Source organism: Oryctolagus cuniculus, chromosome 2, assembly GCF_051225735.1.
Source record: "Oryctolagus cuniculus isolate XC-2025 breed Fujian yellow rabbit chromosome 2, ASM5122573v1, whole genome shotgun sequence".
NCBI lineage: Eukaryota > Metazoa > Chordata > Mammalia > Lagomorpha > Leporidae > Oryctolagus > Oryctolagus cuniculus.
This window is the reverse complement of record NC_142868.1, coordinates 78,335,107-78,354,509: the sequence shown is the minus strand read 5'-3', so window position 1 is coordinate 78,354,509 and position 19,403 is coordinate 78,335,107. Positions and strand designations below refer to the sequence as shown.

Here is a 19,403-nt window from a genome sequence, read left to right as displayed (position 1 = left end):
GTATTGGCTTCACAGAATTGCGAGTAGAATTATCTCAAAAGAAAAAATGAGATTAACACCTTCTGTGGGAATTGTTGAGTCTAATGTCTAAACACACACACACACACACACACACACACGGGGTAACTTCTACCTTCAGGATGACACCCAGGCTCATAGACCACTCCTAGGAATCTGAGCAACCACAGCCACGCAACTCCCCAGTTCAAAGATGATCTTAGAATTTTTTCTTCCTGCTTCTTAGGGTCGCAGACCTGGTGTCACTCGTGTCTTTCGTGTCTCTCATGATCTCTGTGCGTAGTTCATCCTGTGACACTGCTGCCACTCCACCCCTACCTGTGTCTGCATTGTCTTCTTGAGCATGTTGATCTCTAGCAGCCTCAGATACAGCCCCACGATCTCGTCAGTGCAGAAGCAAACAACCCAGTCTCCTCTATTCTGTCTTTGTCCTGCCAGTCTTTTTGGTTTCCAGCTCTTTCCTATGCTACTGTGTGTGCACTTGCAATGTAAATTAACAAATCTGGACACTGTGTTTTATTAATGAGAAAAAATGTTCCATCTTACACTAGGCTGAAACAGAAGGGTTAATAAGGGTTCAAGAATTAATGATAGGGGTTGGCACTGTGGCACAGCGGGTAAAGCTGCTGCCTGCAGTGCCAGCATCCCATATGGGCCCTGGTTTAAGTCCTGGCTGCTCCACTTCTGAACCAGCTCTCTGCTATGGCCTGAGAAAACAGTAGAAGATGGCCCAAGTCCTTGGGCCCCTACACCCGTGTGGGAGATCTTGAAGAAACTCCTGGCTCCTGGCTTTGGATCAGCACAGCTCTGGCCATTGTAGCCAATAGGGGAGTGAACCAGGGGATGGAAGATCTCTCTCTCTCTCTCTCTCTCTGCCTCTCTGTGTAACTCTTTAAATAAATAAATAAATAAATTTTAAAAAAAGAATTAATGATAGTGACCAATCAGCAGTTATTTAATGTTGATTTTACTTAGCATGCAAAGACAAAAAAAAGTTGTTCTAGATAAACAGATGCAAGTGAGTGGCCACAATCCATGGCCCTCTTAGCTCTTCAAAGGATGTAAAATAATCCCATTACCTGATTCCCTGTAGTTCACACAGAGCAAGGGGACTTCCATGGAGGAATAGCACTGCATAAAGAATTTTACTCCCATTATCACAGAAAGCATCACTCAAGAGTCTGCTTATCATCATTTAAATAAATTTCATATTAGGCCATAGCAATGAATTTCTCTGTTCCATTTATAAATAAAATACTGGATCCTTATGCAGGTTTTCTGTTTCAGTACTATTTCTTTGCCCAACTTATTCTCAAACAATGTCATGTGAGTGATGCAATGTAGTGCTACATGCTACAGTATGTCCCTTTTCTAGACCTACATGATTCATGTCCCGACAATTTGGTTTTTATTTATTTACTGATTGGTGAATTCATCCTTTCAATTTTAACTTGCACTGCCCAGTATAAGACACTTAATGAGTACTCATGTCACTAATGTGTCCTCAGAATCACTATTCCTAGCTGTATTTACTAAGGCCCTATATTCAAATCAGTTCACATCCCCTCTGTCTCCTCCTCCTCCTCCCCTACTCTTCCTCCACAGAAGGAAGCATCTTCCCACGAAGGCTTGCTAGTAGCCCCACAAATGGATCTGACTCTGATTTCAATCCAGGAATCCACTCCACACTCATGAAAGGAATCTGTTCTGCCATTTCTGCAGTTGATGAAATACTAATTATGGTCACATCCTAGGATTAAACTGAGAAACCTCAACTCTCTTAGATTTGTAGAGGGAGTCCCATGTAGTAGGAAGTCTAAGAAATTGATCTCAGATGTGATACTATTGAATGTACCCTAAAGTCTTTCTCTTCCCACAGAAACAAAGAAATGTGAACATGACTTACAAAATGAACAATCTAATGAAAATATCATATAATAGTATTTGCAAGTAAAACAATCCAGGACTTCTTTAGAGAAAAAAAAAAAAAAAAACCCTTGTGAAAATGGAAATGGACCTATATATTCAACATGGACAACACTGAATCCGAATGGAATGACCTGCCAGTTCTCACAGTCCGCTGCGCTATTGTGTATGCTCAGTAAGGCCACGGTTAGGTGATGAAGCAGATCCACAGAGCTCTCAGCTCCAACACAAACAAGGGTCGTAATTAATAACGTAATTTTCTCTCAGTGCAGTTCAGTCCACAACGAATCATCATGATCCTCTCTACAAAGTCACTGTCGAGATTCCCTACGCATGCAAGTATCAGGCTATGCATCTACCTGTTTAATTTCAATCTTCTCTGAGGAATTAAAGAAATGAAATATAGAAATGGGCTTTATAGTCAGCACGGCCCCAAATTAAAGGTCAGGAGGGTAACGAGCTGTATTGAATTAACTTTAAAGCATAGGAGAAAATGTCTATGTTGAAATATAATCGTCTGCCTCATAAAGAGTGTCTCAGTATCTTTGGTAGCAATTTTAAAGCAGCTATAATTTTAGTTAAATGTATCATCTGGAAATCACAACCTCCAGTGACCGCTGCTGTTTTATAGAATCAGGCCGATTCTTTTTATGTATGAGGAAGTGTGGCAGTCAGTAAAACCATACCACAGTGACCACTTAGATTTTAATTTAACCTATTTTAAGATTCTCAGAAAGTTTAAACCTCTCATCTCTGTCATTATGATGGATTTCTGTGCCATTGCTACCGGGCAAAATCATTTGGAGGACAGTTCTGAAGTGCACACTGAGGACAGAATTACCTGGGCATGAGCTCTATTTTTCCTGATGTGTGTATTCTTTTCAAGGATACTACAAATGTGATATTTCAAATCCCTCTAGCAACATCCACTGGAATCATCTTGGGGCAGGCAGAATATGGTCGCTTTATGAATATTCATAGCAGCACATGGCCCATTATGATTCACTGTGCTGTGCAAAATACAGCTGCTTTGCTCCAAGCCCACTAGGAGAGCAGAGAGTATTTGTTTTAAGTGGTCCCCAAGGTCAAAACTAGTTAGTAACTTCATAGTTAGAAAATCATCCATCTCACCATACATGTTAAAAGCAGGTCTCTTTAAAACAGTTAGGGACCTATGAACCAGGCTACTTCCTTTCTACTAAAAGTATAAACTATCTGAAGATTGATGAAAACCCAATAGACTCTATAGGAAATTCACCTTTCTTTATGCTCATGTGTCCTTCCCTAAATTTAGTTTTGATTAATGTTTATACGATGACAGTTTCAGTAATTTGAGACAAAACACGTTTTATCAGTAATCTATTGTTAATAAAGCCTAATACTATGTCAACGTGCACTACTCCTCAGTGGAAATATGTGAGGACAATTCAAAAAGTGCATGGAATTCAAACGTAAGTTTATATTGGTGAGAGCTATTTTTGAAATCTGTTCATAGATTTTTCTTATAAGCATTTTCCATGAACCTTTTGACAGCTCCTTTTAATTAAAAACAGATGGTCTCCCGATAGTTTGCATTTTTGCTCATGTTGGAGAAAGTTACCTTTTAACTTTATACATTGGACAGAATAATAATTGCCTATAGCTAAACTGTAAAAAGAAATATAATGTAAGAAGACAAGCCAAAGACTTGGAGAAAACATTTGTAAAAGACATGTCTGATAATGGACTGTTTCTTAAAACTCAATAATAAATAAATGACACCTGAATAAAATTGAGAAAATACCCAAATACATAATTTACTAAATAATATTTATGGATAGGAAGTAAGTATATGGAAAGATATTCAACATCATATGTAATTAATGAATTGCAAATTAAAATAATAAGATAGCATTATGTACATATTAGAATGACTAAAACTCAAAATACTAACAATAATAAATGATGGTGAGGACATGGGACAATAAGAATTATAATTCACTGAAGGAGGAATACAATTTTGTATAGTCATTTTGGGACACAGTTTGATGATTTCTTCTAGAACTAAAGATAAATTCACCATATGAAGCAGTGAACATGCTCCTTGGTACCTACCTCAAAAATGGAAAAATTATGTCCACATAAATTCCTGCAGACACATGATTTCAAAAGCTTTACTCAGATTTGTCAAAACTCGGAAGCAACATAACCTCTAGTAGGTGACTGCATATACTGTATGATATCCAGAAAATGAAATATTATTCACTACTAAAAGAAACAAGTGGATAGCCTAGTGGATACCTTAGTGGGAACCCCTATTTGATGCCTGAGTTTGCATCCTGGCTCCATTCCTGATTCCAACTTCCTGCCAAAGAATGCCATGGGAGGCAACAGGTGATGGCTCAAGTGGTTGGGTCCCAGCCACATATGTGGGAGACAGACTGAGTTCATGTCTCCAGTCTTGGCCTGGTCTAGCCACAGCTGTTATGGGCATGTGAGGAGTGAACCAGCCGATAGGAGCACTTTCTTTTCTGTGTCGCTCTGCCTCTCAAATAGATAATTAAAAATAAATGAATAAAAGGAAATTAGTTCTCAAACCATTAAAATAGATGGAGAAAATTTTTACTAAATGCAATAAGCCATTCTGAAAAATCTATGCCTCCCACAATTCTGGTTATATAACATTCTGGGAAAGGTGAAACCACAAAGAAAATAAAAAGTTTAGTGGATGCCAGGGGTTACGAGGAAAAGACTGATGAGTAGGTAGAGCGCAGATGACTTTTAGGGTAGTGAACCTCTTCTGTATGACACTATAATGGTGCATATTTGCCATTATACATTTGTCCAAAACCACAGAACATACAACACTTGGAGTGAATGCTAATTTAAACTCTGAATTCGGGGTGTTGATATGTTAACTTAAGTTCATTTATGTAACAAAATTCTGGCATGGGATTTTGATGTGAGTTGTTTGGGCTGGGGATGGGGGATAGGGTATATATGAGATATATCTGCCATATGCTCAATTTTTTCTGTGGACCAAAACTTCTCTAAGAAATAAACTTTTTAATTAAAAAAATATACAGGAATCAAGAAACATGCCATACCATAAGAAGACTAATAACTCTAAGATTTAATCTTTATCTGAATATTTATATTTTTTACCTTTACTTATTTATTTTAAAATATATATTTATTTATTTATTTATTTACTTAGAGAGAGAGAGAGAGGAAGAGGAGACATGTACAGAGTCCTTCTATCCTCTGGTTCTCTCCTCAAATGGCCATAACGGCTGTGGCTGGACCAGGCTCTACCCAGAGCCAGGATCATCATCATATTCTCCCACATGGGGCCCATGTATTTGGGCCATCTCCTCCTGCTTTCTCAGGTACATTAGCAGGGAGCTGGATTGAAAATGGAGCAGCTGGGATTTGAACCAGCACTCGCATGGGAGGCTGGCATTGCAGGTGGAGGCTAAATCTGCTGCACCACAATACTGGTCCCAAGTGGTTTTATCATCAAAAAGGATGTCTAAACATCAGAATTTCATGTAAATCTTAATTGTGCACTGCTCATGTGTGAAGATCTTTCTAAACGTATGATGTATTACAGCTGGGGTGAGCATTTGGCTCAACTGGTAAGACTCTTCTTAGATACCCACATACCATGTCGGAGTGCCTGGGTTTGAGTCCGGGCTCCGCTTCTACTTCTAGCTTCCTTCTAATGTGCACTCTCGGAGACAGAACAAGATGGCTCATGAACTTGAATCCCTGCCACCCATATGGGAAATCCAGATTGAGTTCTGGGCTACTGACTTCAGCCTGGCCCAGGCCTGTTGTGGGCATTTAAGCAGTGAACCAGCAGATGGGAAATTCTTGTCTTACCTCTCCCTGTCTCTGTCCTTTTCTCTCTCTCTGTTTCTCTGACTAGGTGTATAACCTAATGGTTATAATGCCAATGTGCCATATTAAAGTACCTGGATTCAATTCTCAGCTCTGGCTCGTGACTGTAGCTTTCTGTCATGCAGACCCTGGGAGATAGCAGTGACAGCTCAAGCAATTTGTTTTCCTGCCATCCGCACAGAAGACCTAGACTGAGTTCTTGCTCCTGGCTTCAGTCTCATGCAGCCCACACCATTGTGGACATTTGGTAAGTGAATCATTGGCTGAGAGCTCGCTTTCTCTCAACAACAAAGGAAAAAGGTACACAATATTAAATAAATTTGTCTAAAATGAATAATTTATTTTAAAATTGTTACTTTTTTGTTGACTTACTGGAATTTCGCCTAATTTTATTTATACTTGCTATATAACAATCAATAATATTTTGTTAAGAGAACTATGATATAAATGTAGGCTTGAACTTTAAGGTCTCTCTCAATTCCTAGACTATTTGCAATTATAATATTGAATTTCATAAGAATGAGAAGTTGAACAACAGGAAAGCTCTGTGAACTTTGTATTTTACTTGTTTTATTAGTAATTTTCTTGTGATATATTACTTATAAATAACTTGGACTCTAATGATAAGAAGCTGATATGAAATATTCCTTCTGGGAAGACAGAAAAAAATGAAAATTGCTGACCTTCTTATGAGTCTTCTAGTTAGAAAGTGATTTAAGGTGATTAACAAAAGAAAACATCCTCTAAGGGAAACTGAAATGTTACCTACTTTTCCTATTAAAAGGACAGAATTCAAGCTGCATGCCAAGCCCTACCAATTTTCAGTTGGGCAGATATACTCATGTGTAACTAGACTGGAGAATGTCACTGAAGTAGTTTCACTCAAAATCCATTGTGCAATTGCTTTGAGATTGTTTTCACTTATCCTATAGGCATTACAGAAAAAGTGGAGTTTAAATGTGTCAGGCTTTAAAAAGAGATATCTTCTTGAATTATTTTCATTCATATGATACCCTAACAGTATCAAGATCATTTAGTTTAACACAAATTAAACTAGAAATACTTTTTTATACTTTAGTTAGTTAGTTAAACATAAATGGTAAAGATACAAGTCATGATTTTTGAAAGAATTCCTGCATAAATACTCTTCTCCCAAAAGAATCTGACCTTCAAATTGGTACCTTTGCTGGCATCTGAAGTAGAGACTTGATGGTATTTATTTTTTTATTTATGATTTATTCATTTATTTTTGAAAGGCAGTTACAGACAGAGAGGGGGAGAGAGAAAGAAAGAGGGAGACAGAGAAACACAGAGATCTGCTGTCCACTGGTTTATTCCTCAAAGGACTGCAATTGCCAGGGCTGGGTCAGACAGAAGCTAGGTGCTTCTTCTGGGTCTCCCATATGGGTGACAGCGGCCCAAGCACTTGGACCATCTTCTATTCCATTTCCCAGGAACATTAGTATGTAACTGGATCAAAAACAGGGAAGTTGAGATGGGAATCTTTGCCCACATGGAATACCAACATTGCAGGAAGTGGCTTAACCTACCGCATGGCAATTCTGGCTCCAGCGTCCATTCATTAAAATTCTGGCTGGTGCTAACACATCATCAGATATTTTTATATCACACAAGAGGCAAAGTAGGATTCCTAATTAATACTGTAAGAAAGACTGATTGGTATGTTTGCCCAGTAGAAAAATCTCATTTTGGGTAGTAGAACACTTAAAAGCAAAATAATATGGATATCATGAACTTGGAAGCGTTTATGATTACACTGAAACTAGCACAGACAACATGCTACCTCAATCTTGTTGAAGATACACACTCTGGCAACACGTACAGAGTTCAGGAAAAAAAAATCTTCACTCAAAATAGCATTTCATATAATCTTCTTAACTTTTGTACCATTCTCAACCTTTGAATACTTTCAGGAAGATATGTTTAATTTACTTAATGAATTAAAATCCTTCCTAGTAAATATCAACAAGTTATTTTATAGAATTTAAAAATACAAACCAAATTTCATGCATAAAACATATAATAGTAGTTCCAAAACTCTTCAAAAGGGAATTTGCCACAAAAAGATTTAAATAAAACACTATACAATCTACATAATATACAATAATATAAAATTACTGTGGTGTTGCTGCTGGGATAACCAGACTGGTGGAATAGAACAGAAAGTCTACAAATAGACTTAGGTTCATACGTTACTGTAGTATAAAAGGTGGGAGTCATTCCAAAACACAAAGGCAAAGATGGATTGTTTAATAAAAGGTGTTGGCACAACTGGGTTGCCACTTAAAAATAATAAAGCTAGATGGATATCTCACATAATACACAGCAATATACTTCAAATGGATTAGGGATATGAACATAAAAGTGAAATCATACAACTATTAGGAGAAAAGATGGGTGAAACCTTCTTTGATGCTGGTTTAGGGAAAGTCTTTGTAAGGACACAAGATAATAAGTAATAAGAGTTATATATTTTACTATGTAACACATTTTAAAATTCATGCTAGAAAACACCACTAGAAAAATGAAAATTGAAAAACAGAGAGAAAAAAAAACAAGTAGAAGACTAATATCCCCATTATATAAGCAATTCCTAAAAGTTGAGGGTAAAATAATGAAATCTAGAAGGAAAACAGGGAATAGGTAGATGGATAATTCAGAAGAAAAGGCTTTCGTGTGAACACCACGTCCAACGTGTAATCTTTGTTGGGAGATTTTTTCTTATAGATTCAATCCCGCCTTTTGTTATTGGTTTGTTCCCATTTGCTATATCATCATGGGTCACTTTTGCTGGGTTATGTGTCCAGAAATTTATCCATTTCTCCTGTGTTTTCCAGTCTGTTAGTGTATAGGTGTTCATAGTAGCCTCAAGTGATCGACTGTGTTTCTGTGGTGGCAGTTGTAATGTGTCCCTGTCATCTCTAAATTTCTTTGTTTGGGTCTTCTCTCTCTGTCATCATTAGCCTGACTGAAGTTTTATCAATTATATTATCTTTTAAAAAACTGTTTCTTATATTTCATTCATTTCACGTATTTTTTTCAGTTTCTATTTTATTTACTTCTGCTATGATCTTTGCTGTTTTTTATTATTATTATTTAATTTATTTATTGGAGGAGCAGAAAAAGAGAGAGACTGAGACAGACGGAAAGATGCTGTGGGGGGGGGGGGAGCGGGTGGGTGGGTGTGCTTTCCTATATTGTTTCCACAAAAACCTAAGGAACCTATGCTGAGTCAGACTGAAGCCAAGAGCCAGGAACTCAATCAGGTCTCCTATGTGGGTAACAGGGACCCAACTACTTGATTTGGATTCAGATGAAGAGCCAGGAACTGAACAGGAGTACTTTCCCATTCCTAAGTTGTTTGTTTAAAATGTTTCTCTCTTTTTTGCTATAGGCACTTATTGCTGTAAGCTTCCTATTAGTCATGCTTTTGCTGTATTCCATATGCTTTGCTATGCTATATTTCCAACATCGTTTGTCTCAATAAACATTTTAAGTTCTCTTTTTATTTCTGTGTTGAACTACTGGTAATCCAAGAGCATGCTATTTACTTTCCATATAATTGTGCAATGTGTACTCCTGTTGATTTCTGGTTTTATTACATCATAATCAGAAAAAATACATTATATAATTATGATTTGTTTGAATTTGTCAACAGTTCCTTTTTGGCCTAACATATGGTCTATCTTAGAGAATGTTCTATGTGCCAATAAGATAGCTGTGAATTCTGAAGCTGTTGGATGAAATAAATGTGTTAGGTACATTTGGTCCATGGCATAAATGAAACTCCAACATTTCATTATTGATTTTCCCATGAATTATATGCCTTTTACTCAAAGTATAATGTTCAAGTCCTAAATAATTATTGTATTTAGGTTTCTTTTGCTTTAAATATAATAATATTTACATTATATAATCAGGTGCTCTTGCATTGGGTGTAATAATTGTTTATAATTATTTTTTGCTTCATGAATCAATCCATCTTATCATTATAAAGTATAATTTTATCTTTTTTTACAGTTTTAGATTTAATGAATTGTTCTAATTTTTAAAATGAATTTATATGAGAGGCAGAGACTGGGAGAGAGACATGCACAGACAAACCTACCCTAGCTAGCATTGCTGGTATCAGTGTGATCTGTCCCACAGGGGCTCTTCTGCTGACCTTTTCCCCCAGAATGGGGAGTCCCCACAGCCTGGGGACCAACTTGAAGTTGTCATGTGCTCTGCTCTGCTCTCTTTGCTGCTGTCACTAATTCCTTTCAGGGCCCTTGTCTGTCCTTTGCTAAGTTTCAATGCTCTCCTTCAGTTGCTCACCTCAAAACGCAGTTATTCATTTATTGCCTTGGATCCTCTTTGTGGAAGAGGCAAGAATTGGGCACTTCTATCCTGCTATCATGTAATCACTTCTCTATTCTCTCATTTAAAATGAATGAACAACAATAAAAACAGAGTTGCTTGGAAAAGCGGCTGATGAGTTGGAGGAAGAAAAAGACGTGGAAATTAAGGAAGTTCTCATATATTGGAGCGACAAAATAAACAATGAGAGTATTGGATTATAGCTCATAAAATAAATGTCCAGGAATTAATAACAGGTTTATGGTTGAACATATAAACACATTTTCTTGTAGAAAAATTCCAGTTAATGAATGTGGAAAGTATGCTGTAAATACAAAAATGATCATTGGGAAACCGCTATTGTAATTAATATTACATGCAACATCCACTGATAGAAGCTAACATGGGTGAGCAGGCACTTGGGGAGAAATAGTAAATTAAACAGTATAATGATACCTGCTTTAAGATATTTATCAATGACACAGCAACAAAAGTAGATGCATCATAAGTGGCCTAATCAACTCCAAAATCCAACTTCTTAAAACTGTTACAATGAGTTTTAAATCTCACCACGAGATTTAGAGGGGAAAAGTCCTCAAACCATGGAAGTTTAGAGTATATAGTTATTGTTCAGTTTAACTCTATGTTTTGAAAGGAGATTGTCAGTTGCCTTAATTATCTGAAGTTTTAGAATGATAGACAACGTATTTATTTAATCCACATCCTCGAGTTTAAATCAGAGTAGGCTATCATTGACTCAGATCACTAACCTAAATTTTGATGATTTAATCTAAATGTTTCCCAATAGGAAAGTGTTACTTTCTCTCCTCATTATCTAGCACATTAAAAACCACCACATCACCCTGGTAACACAGGGGAAAGGAGTCTGAGTGGGTTGTTGTATCAGAAATGTTACCTCCTTGCAGTAAGTTGCCCTTGGGAGGCCGACTCCGGTGGGACTCTCCATCAGTCCCCTTAACAGCGTCTCATGTATTCCTTGTAGATTCTTTCCTCAATGCTAACAATTTGTCTTGGCAACAGTACTGTTAATTGCTAGTCCTATAGGATATATCCCTTCAATTCCAATGGTTTCCATTCAGCGCAATTTTTAGTGTTAGCATTCTGTCCTATCCATAACAAAGACACTTTTATCCAATTATCGCTGGAGGCAGCATTTGCAATATCCCCAGAGTCCCTCATCTCCTTATGGTTGTCTAATTCCTTGCAAAGCTAACCTGTGCTATTCAAAATGTAGTCTCTGAACCTGTTGGAATGCAGAATCTCAGGCCTTGTGCCAGACAGACTGAATTAGAAACAAAATTGTAACAAGATCCCAGGTGATTCATTTGGCCATCAAAGCTCAAGACGCACTGACCTAGCTGAGCCAAGGCAGCAGTTTCAGCACCATATTTAAAAGCCAGCTCATACCAGAACCCCTGAGGGATTCTCCAGCGACAGCTTGCTGTCAAACTCTAGGTTTGCAAGATACTAAATGCAAAGTTCTAACAACAAAAGGTGTATGATTTCCTAAAATGTTTAAGATTATAAAAATACTTGCATCTATGATTTTTACTTCATCTGAAAATGTTCTGAATGATGTTGAAACAACATGTAGCTCCTTCCACTATAAAATAAACCCATTCAGGGCCAGTCCGTGGAGTTTATGGAGAAATATGACATAGCATCTTCATTTGGAGATATCTTCAAAGAGATTTTAACTTGCATGTATATCCCACTTCCTGAAAATATATTAACACTAAATGGGCATTTGCAGAAGATATTAAATTGTTGAATTAATTCAGTCACTAATTAATTCATTTATGCTATGTTTATTTTATTAGCTTTAATTTAATAGATTCTTAAAAAATATTTGTTTTCTATGATAGTTCACTCTCTTCCCAAAGGCTTATTTTCAGTCTTCACCACTGTGACATTGTATCAAATTCTATCTGAATGAAATAATATTCAGGGGTTGACCTCAAGGAATTTCTACTTCTGTGAAGAAGACATACATGTGATATAGGCAGGCAGATAGGATAAAATTGATTAGATTTGTGAGCTGGAAGAACATGTCTCCTGTGTGATTTCATGCCCTACCTGACTCCACCTGTACACCAACCTGCCAATCAGACTATATAACCACTCCTCTTTGGGAGTGAACACAAGGCCTGGGACATGGTAGGCCCCCATTTATGCCCTGTACCTTCGGGATTCCAGGCCTATTGGCCTGCTCTCTGCCTTTGCTTTTCTACCCATGCTAAGCTACCTGTGGCTGCTCATAACCATACGCCTGCTCCACGTGGCTCGCTCTTGGCCTGCTCTCTGCTTGGTATGGACCCAACTTAGTCAAGACTTCTCTTTCTCCCCTAAATAAAGCGTTTGCCTTCCTGCACATTTCTCTACTAAATAAAAGTCTTAAAATCTTACTATGTAGTCTGGTCTATTTGAGCCAGTATTCAGAATTATTCTCTGAATATATGGCAAGAATCCACAGGGCCAAATTATTAATAAGCTGGCCAATATCATAAGTAAATAAATATAATATATAACATAGTTATAGTGAAAAAATATATATAACAGAAAGAAAAACAGAACACATAGGAACCAGACATTTACAAAATATTCTGTATGTCTTTTTCCAATTTTTGTATTACATGTATGTAGTAAAATACACCTATCTACAACATGTCTGAAAAATTTTATTGTACATTTCAGTGGTGTTAACCATCATGACTTTTCCGCGTTCCTAAACTACCTTTTTTCTGTCTCATTTTAATTCATGTAAGTATTTCACATTGATGGAACAAGGACAAAGCCTCAGCCACTTTAGGTTCTTGCTTCCCTGCCTTCTTCCAAGAGACCAGCTCAGTCTCACACCCTGTGTTGTTCCCCAGCCCCTCCATTCTTGAATCCACTAGGCCAAACTTGAAGAACCTGTATGGAGAAGCTCATCTCGCCTCCTGCCCCCGACCCTTCTGTGTTTTGTCTACTGTGAATAATGCTACTGTTAACATGGATTCACAAACAGCTCTTCTAGACTCGGCTTTCATATCCTTTGAGTATATAACCAGGACAGAAATTGCCCATTATTGCAGAAATTCTATTTCTAATTTTTAAGGAGCAACCATACTGTTATTATTTACAACTGATAAACCATTTTACTTTTCTACAAACAGTACCCAAGAAATTCAGTTTCTATATATTTTTGCCCAAACTGGTTATTTTATTTAATAGTAGTCATCATAATGTGACTGAGGTGGTATCTCAGTTTTTAAAAATTATTTTTATTAATTTTTTATTTTTAATATATAGCAAGCAGATTTAATAAATATAATTCCAAAAATACAATGATATTTTCCTTCTATCTTCATCCACCTTGCTTTATATTTCTTTTAATTTTTGTGATACTTGAAATTTACTTTAACCCCAAGCTCAATGCTCTTCTAAACAAGGAGCCTTACAAATAAAAGGTATATAGATAACTGTTCTACAGAGTGAGAGACAAGAGTTACAATCAAATCATAAGATGTCAGTTTAGCTTGATATACCTTTTGTTTCTACTCTATATATTTGCTACACCCAATCAGAAAACATATGGTATTTGTCTTTCTGGTCTGATTTATTTCACTAAGTACAATGCATTTTCCTAATTATTAGGGATGTTAAGCATCTTTTAATGTGCTTGTTGTACATTTTTAGGAGAAATTCATATCCACCAATTTTTAAATTGTTTGTTGTTGTAGTTAAATATTAAGAATTATCTATTTATTCCAGACACTAATCCATTATCTAACAGATGAGTTCCAAAAATATTCTTCCACTTTGCTGGTTGGTTTTTTTCTTTTCTTTTCTTTTCTTTTCTTTTCTTTTCTTTTCTTTTCTTTTCTTTTCTTTTCATTTTTCACTCTGATGATAATGTCCTTTGATGAGTATTTGTAAATTTTTCATGAATATAGTTTGTCTATATTTTCTTTAGTTACCTGTGTCTTTGAAGTCGTACCTAAGAAATTATTACAAAATTCAGTGTTAGCTTTTACCTGTTTTTCTTTTCAAATGGTTTCATAGATTTAGGCTTTACATTTAGGTCTTCAAGTTTGAGTTAATTTTTGTATGTGCTATTATGTATGGGTCCAATTTAAGTATTTTGCATATGAGTATCCAGTTCTTCCAGTACCATTTACTGAAAAAACTCTTTGCCATTGAGTGTTCTTGGCATCTTTGTCAAAAATTATTTAACCACATTTGACCTAGTGGTTAACATATCAATTAAGATGCCCACATCTGATATTAGAATGCTAATGTCATTTGTCCATTATAATATTTTATTTAAAAATTAAATATATTTGTCTGATATTAAGGTAGATTTCCTGTTTTCTTTTTGTCTTCATTTTGATGGAGTATTCTGTTCCATTCTTTCAATTTCAATCTACTTGTCTCTTTGCTACAAAATGGGTCTTACACTGACAACTTATAGTTGTATCATTTTAAATCTAGTTACATTTAAAATCTACAGATAAGAAGGTACCAATTTCTATCATTTTGTTTTTCTTTCATCATATGACATTGTCATTCATTTACTACATCATTATCTTCTTTTGTGTTGAATTCTTTTTTCTGAAGTGAAGCATTTAATTCTGTCATTTCATTCTGTTTATATTAGTTAGATATTTTCTTTGTGGTTACAATGGGAATTATTTTTAACAACCAACCCTTATAACACTCTAAACAAATGTATACCAACTTGTAATACAGAAAAATTCTTGCCTTTATCTCCATTTTCCCTGCTTTAAGTTACATTGTGTCCAAAACATAAACATTCTATGACTTATCTTCTTCAATTATTTATAAAATGCAACATGAAGTTCCAAAGTTATGATAATACTAGCTTTATACTTACTTTTATGTCCATCCCCTAAATGATGTAGAATACAAAAAGTGTTATAAAACAATGTTATAATTTTAATATCTTTGAAAATTTGTCATCTATTTACCTTTATTGAAATGTTATCATTATGTGTCTGAGTTAATATTTTCCATTCCTCTTAGCCTACAGAATTCTTTTGAACATTTGCTCAAAGTTTCTTTGTGTAACTTAAGTACTTGAGCCATTACTGGCTGCTTCCCAGGTACATTTACCAGACAGCATGTTTGAAGGCTGAGTAACTGGGACTTGGGTCAGCACTTCCATATGGGATGAGCATTTCCAGTAGCATGCTAACCCATGAGCCAAATACCCAACTCCTCATCTAATAGTTTATTGGCTCTTTCCTCTACCTTCTCAACTTTGCCTTTAAACACTATTAGTAAATTTTTCATTTCAGCTACTGTAACTTTCAGCTCTAGGCTATCATTTCAGCTTCTTTTTTTAGGCTTGCTACTTTTCACTGATATTTTTCTTTTGTTGATACTTTTTTCTTGATTTTCCTTATGTAATCTTTTGGTAATTTAAGTATCTTTAAGACATTGTTCTTAAAGATGTCATGTCATTTTTGAGGACAATGTATGTTTATGTTTTAAATTCAGGCAGCATTGTCCTGCTTCTTTGCGTGTTTTGTGTTATTTAGTTAAAATATTTGCATTTAACCCAAACAAAGTGAATTCTGAAAATAAGATTCTGTCACTTCTTCAGTCTACTAATTTTTGGTGTCTGATTTTGGTTCTAATTTTAGGAGGCTATTTGCTTGCTAAGGATCAATCTGAACTAGAACAGTCTCAAGTCTTTGCTGAGTCTGCCCATGAGCATGCATGGTGACTTTCTACTCCCTCTACTATTTGAGGCTGCTTTGAATATCTTCAATCTTGTGTTCCCAGAAAGGGAAAAAGAAAAAGCATGCAAGGGGAGAAAATACATTGATTCTTTAATTTTTTTTTTTTTTTTTTTTTTTTGCAAATCACTTTAGCCAGATGGGAAAATACGTAAAAACCATTAGAGGAATTGTAAAAATAAGACACTCACTGAAGCAAGATGGAGTACTGAAAATCAAAAATAAAAACTGTTGGAAATAAACAGAGAAAGTAATATAACAGCACCAAGATACTGCAATAACACAGTAATTTATGTCAGATAACATAACTAAAAATAGAAGTGCAGGGGACATAGGTAATGTGTAGTTCTATGTGCACATATATCCTTTACCTAACAGAAGTCATGCCTTAATCAAAATTCATTAACCATTATGTCAGCCATACAGATGCCTGGATCCCACATTGAAATGCCTGGGTTTGAGTCCAGTTCTCAGACTCCTGTTTTCTATTAATGCAGACCCTGGGACATAGCAATGATGGCTTAAGCAGTTGGGTTCCTGGCATCCATACCTGAACCACAGATTATATACTTGGATCCTGGCTTCAGCCCTGGCTCTGATTCAAACATTTTAGGGATTTGGGATATGAATCAGTGTAAGGGAGTCCTCTGTCTTTCTGCCTCTCAAATAAATATATTTTAAAAAAGAGAGCTTAGAGCCAAAGGGATCATACAAACAAGACTAGTGTCTGCTAATACTAACTGATAGAATAAAAAAGGGAGAGAACGATCCAACATGGGAAGCAGGATACAGCAGACTCATAGAATGGCAGATGTCCTAAGTAGCACTCTGGCCTCAGAATCAGCCCTTAAGGCATTCGGATATGGCTGAAGAGCCCATGAGAGTATTTTAGGCATGGAAAGCCAAGACACTCTGGAAAAAAACAAACAAACAAACAAACAAAAAACAAACAAACTTAAATGAAAGATCTCTGTGAGTGAGATCCCAGTGGAAAGAACGGGGCCATCAAAGAAGGAGGTACCTTTCTCTGAAGGGAGGAGAGAACTTCCACTTTGACTATGACCCTGTCTGAATAAGATCAAAGTCGGTGAACTCAAAAGGCTTCCATAGCCTTGGCAACTCATGACTAGAGCCTAGGGAGATTACTGACGCCATAAACAAGAGTGTCAAATTGTTAAGTAAACAACAGGAGTCACTGTGTACTTACTCCTCATGTGGGATCTGTCCTTAGTGTGTTGTCCAATGTGACGTAATGCTATAACTAGTACTGAAACATTATTTTACACTTTGTGTTTCTGTGTGGGTGCAAACTGATGAAATCTTTACTTAATATATACTAAATTGATCTTCTGTATATAAAGAGAATTGGAAATGAATCTTGATGTGAAAGGAATGGGAGAGGGAGTGGGAGAGGGGAGCGTTGCAGGTGGGAGGGAAGTTATGGGGGGGAAGCCATTGTAATCCATAAACTGTACTTTGGAAATTTATATTTACTAAATGAAAATTTAAAAAAAGAGACCTTAGGTCTTTATAAACTTTCCATAAAGTCAGTCTGATAAATTTTAAAAAAGAAATACAGCAAGAATATTTGGCTCAATTTAATTAAATAAAATCTAGCTTCCCATTAATTGACAAAATTCAAAGATGAATAAAATAATAAGTATTATGGTATCCATCTGTTTAGCCACATGTATATACTGGTTTCACTTTTTCAAAAAATATTTTATTTACTTGAAAGGATGAGAGATAGAGAGAGAGAGGGAGAGAGAGAATGCACTCCCAAATGTGGTTCACTCTCCAAATGTCAGAAATGGCCAGGGCTATACTGACCAGGAACCAGGAACTCAATTGAGGTCTCCTGTGTGGATATTAGGGACACTACTACCTGAATTATCACAGCTACAAGCCAGAGTTCTTATGAACAAGGGGCTGGAATCAGTAATGCAGAAAAGACTTTAACCAAGTCACTCCAAAATGGAATATGGACAACCCAAGTGGTGTCTTTACTGCCACACCAAATACCCATCCCTGCACTGGGTTTATATACAATCCACAGCTACTCTAATCTAGTCTACCTGTACCTTGTGTGGTTTCCATTTGAAGAAACTACTCATTGTTCCTCTCACCTCCCTACTGCCCACTCCTCTCAATTCATTTTTCACTACACATCCAAAATGACAATGGCATTATTATTTTAATGTTTTATTTATTTTCATTTTGCTTTAAAGGCAGAGAGAAGAGGAGAGGAGAGGGGAGGGGAGGGAAGAGGAGGGGAGGAGAGGAGAGGAGAGGAAAGAAGAGGAGGAGGAGGAAGAAGAAGAAGAGAGAAAGAGAGAAAGAAAGAGAGAGAGAGAGAAAGGAAAGAAGGGAGGGAGGGAGGGAGGGAGATCCATCTTCCATCTATTGGTTCTTTCCCTGCAATGTCCACAAGAGCTTGAGCTGGGCCAGACTGAAGCCAGAATCCCAGAACCCAATCCAGGTCTCCATAGGTATGGCAGAGACTCAAGTACCCATCACCTGCTGCCTCCCAGAACGGACTTTATAGGAATGGGATAAAAGCATCTTGACCGCTGTAACAAATGTCTGCCCCACAGTGATCCTTTGGAATAGTCATTCAGCTGAGTCAAGACCACTGCTCTCCCCAACCCTCCATCTTTGTTAGGGATAGAGAAAGCTCATTTTGATGACTTTTGAAATCTATTACTTTGCACAATCTACACAACAATGTTTCTCAAAATCAGTGCTCATATTCCGTTGAATTGGATGATTTTTGTTGTGGATGGTTGTCATACTTTTTAGGCTGTTTGGTGAAACACTTGGGATATACCCACTAAATGCCAGAAATACATAAGCAGCTGGCTGTCACAATCAAAACACGTCTCCAGGCACTGCCCCAAGTTCCCTGATGAGCAAAAACCTCCCTGCTTGAGAACCACTGGTGTGCAGAATATTGTACAGGTACTACAGCTGAGGGTACTGGACTTCAAATTTTACTTTCTCCCCCAACCACTGCTTTCCTAATTCAATCAAATAGATCTTGCTACTCCATTTGGCTGTGATGCCCTGCTTTCTTGCATTTTCATATTTAACATTTATCCACTCTTCAGATCTGAGCTTAAACATCACTTATTCAGCGTATTTCTAAGTGACATTCTTGTTCTCTCAAATTTCTCTCACACATGCAACGAAAACATCAGAAAATCTTTCCTTCATTGCATTTCTCATAACTACATTTGTGTGATTATTTCCTGAATGATTGTCTCCTTGAATTGACTCTGCCTTTTTCTGACTAGTTTATAATCTCCAGTGTCTAGCAAAGCTGATGGAATAGAGTAGGTGTTTACTGAATACACGTTGAAGGAATTAAGGTATATAACTTTATTTGCCTCTGTAAGGTTTATACAGTTGCTAATTTTATTTTAATGAAGAAGGAACAGGGCCTGCACTATGGTG

The 19,403-nt window shown here is 36.5% G+C and overlaps 1 protein-coding gene and 1 long non-coding RNA gene across 4 annotated transcripts in view; one reads left to right on the top strand and one right to left on the bottom strand.

The window, feature by feature from the left end:
• SGCZ (sarcoglycan zeta) overlaps window positions 1–19,403 on the bottom strand; it is a 1,232,459-nt gene that overhangs the window by 388,645 nt on the left and 824,411 nt on the right. The gene's annotated exons all lie outside the window — the stretch shown is intronic.
• Window positions 1–19,403, top strand: part of LOC149127847 (uncharacterized) — a 49,267-nt gene that overhangs the window by 19,724 nt on the left and 10,140 nt on the right. The window contains exons 2-3 of one of the 2 annotated variants that reach the window (XR_016229959.1): window positions 5,952–6,073; window positions 13,080–13,294. This is a non-coding gene — a long non-coding RNA (uncharacterized LOC149127847). Of the gene's footprint in view, window positions 1–5,951; window positions 6,074–13,079; window positions 13,295–19,403 lie in introns of those variants that run through there. The other variant, XR_016229958.1, reaches the window with a different exon arrangement.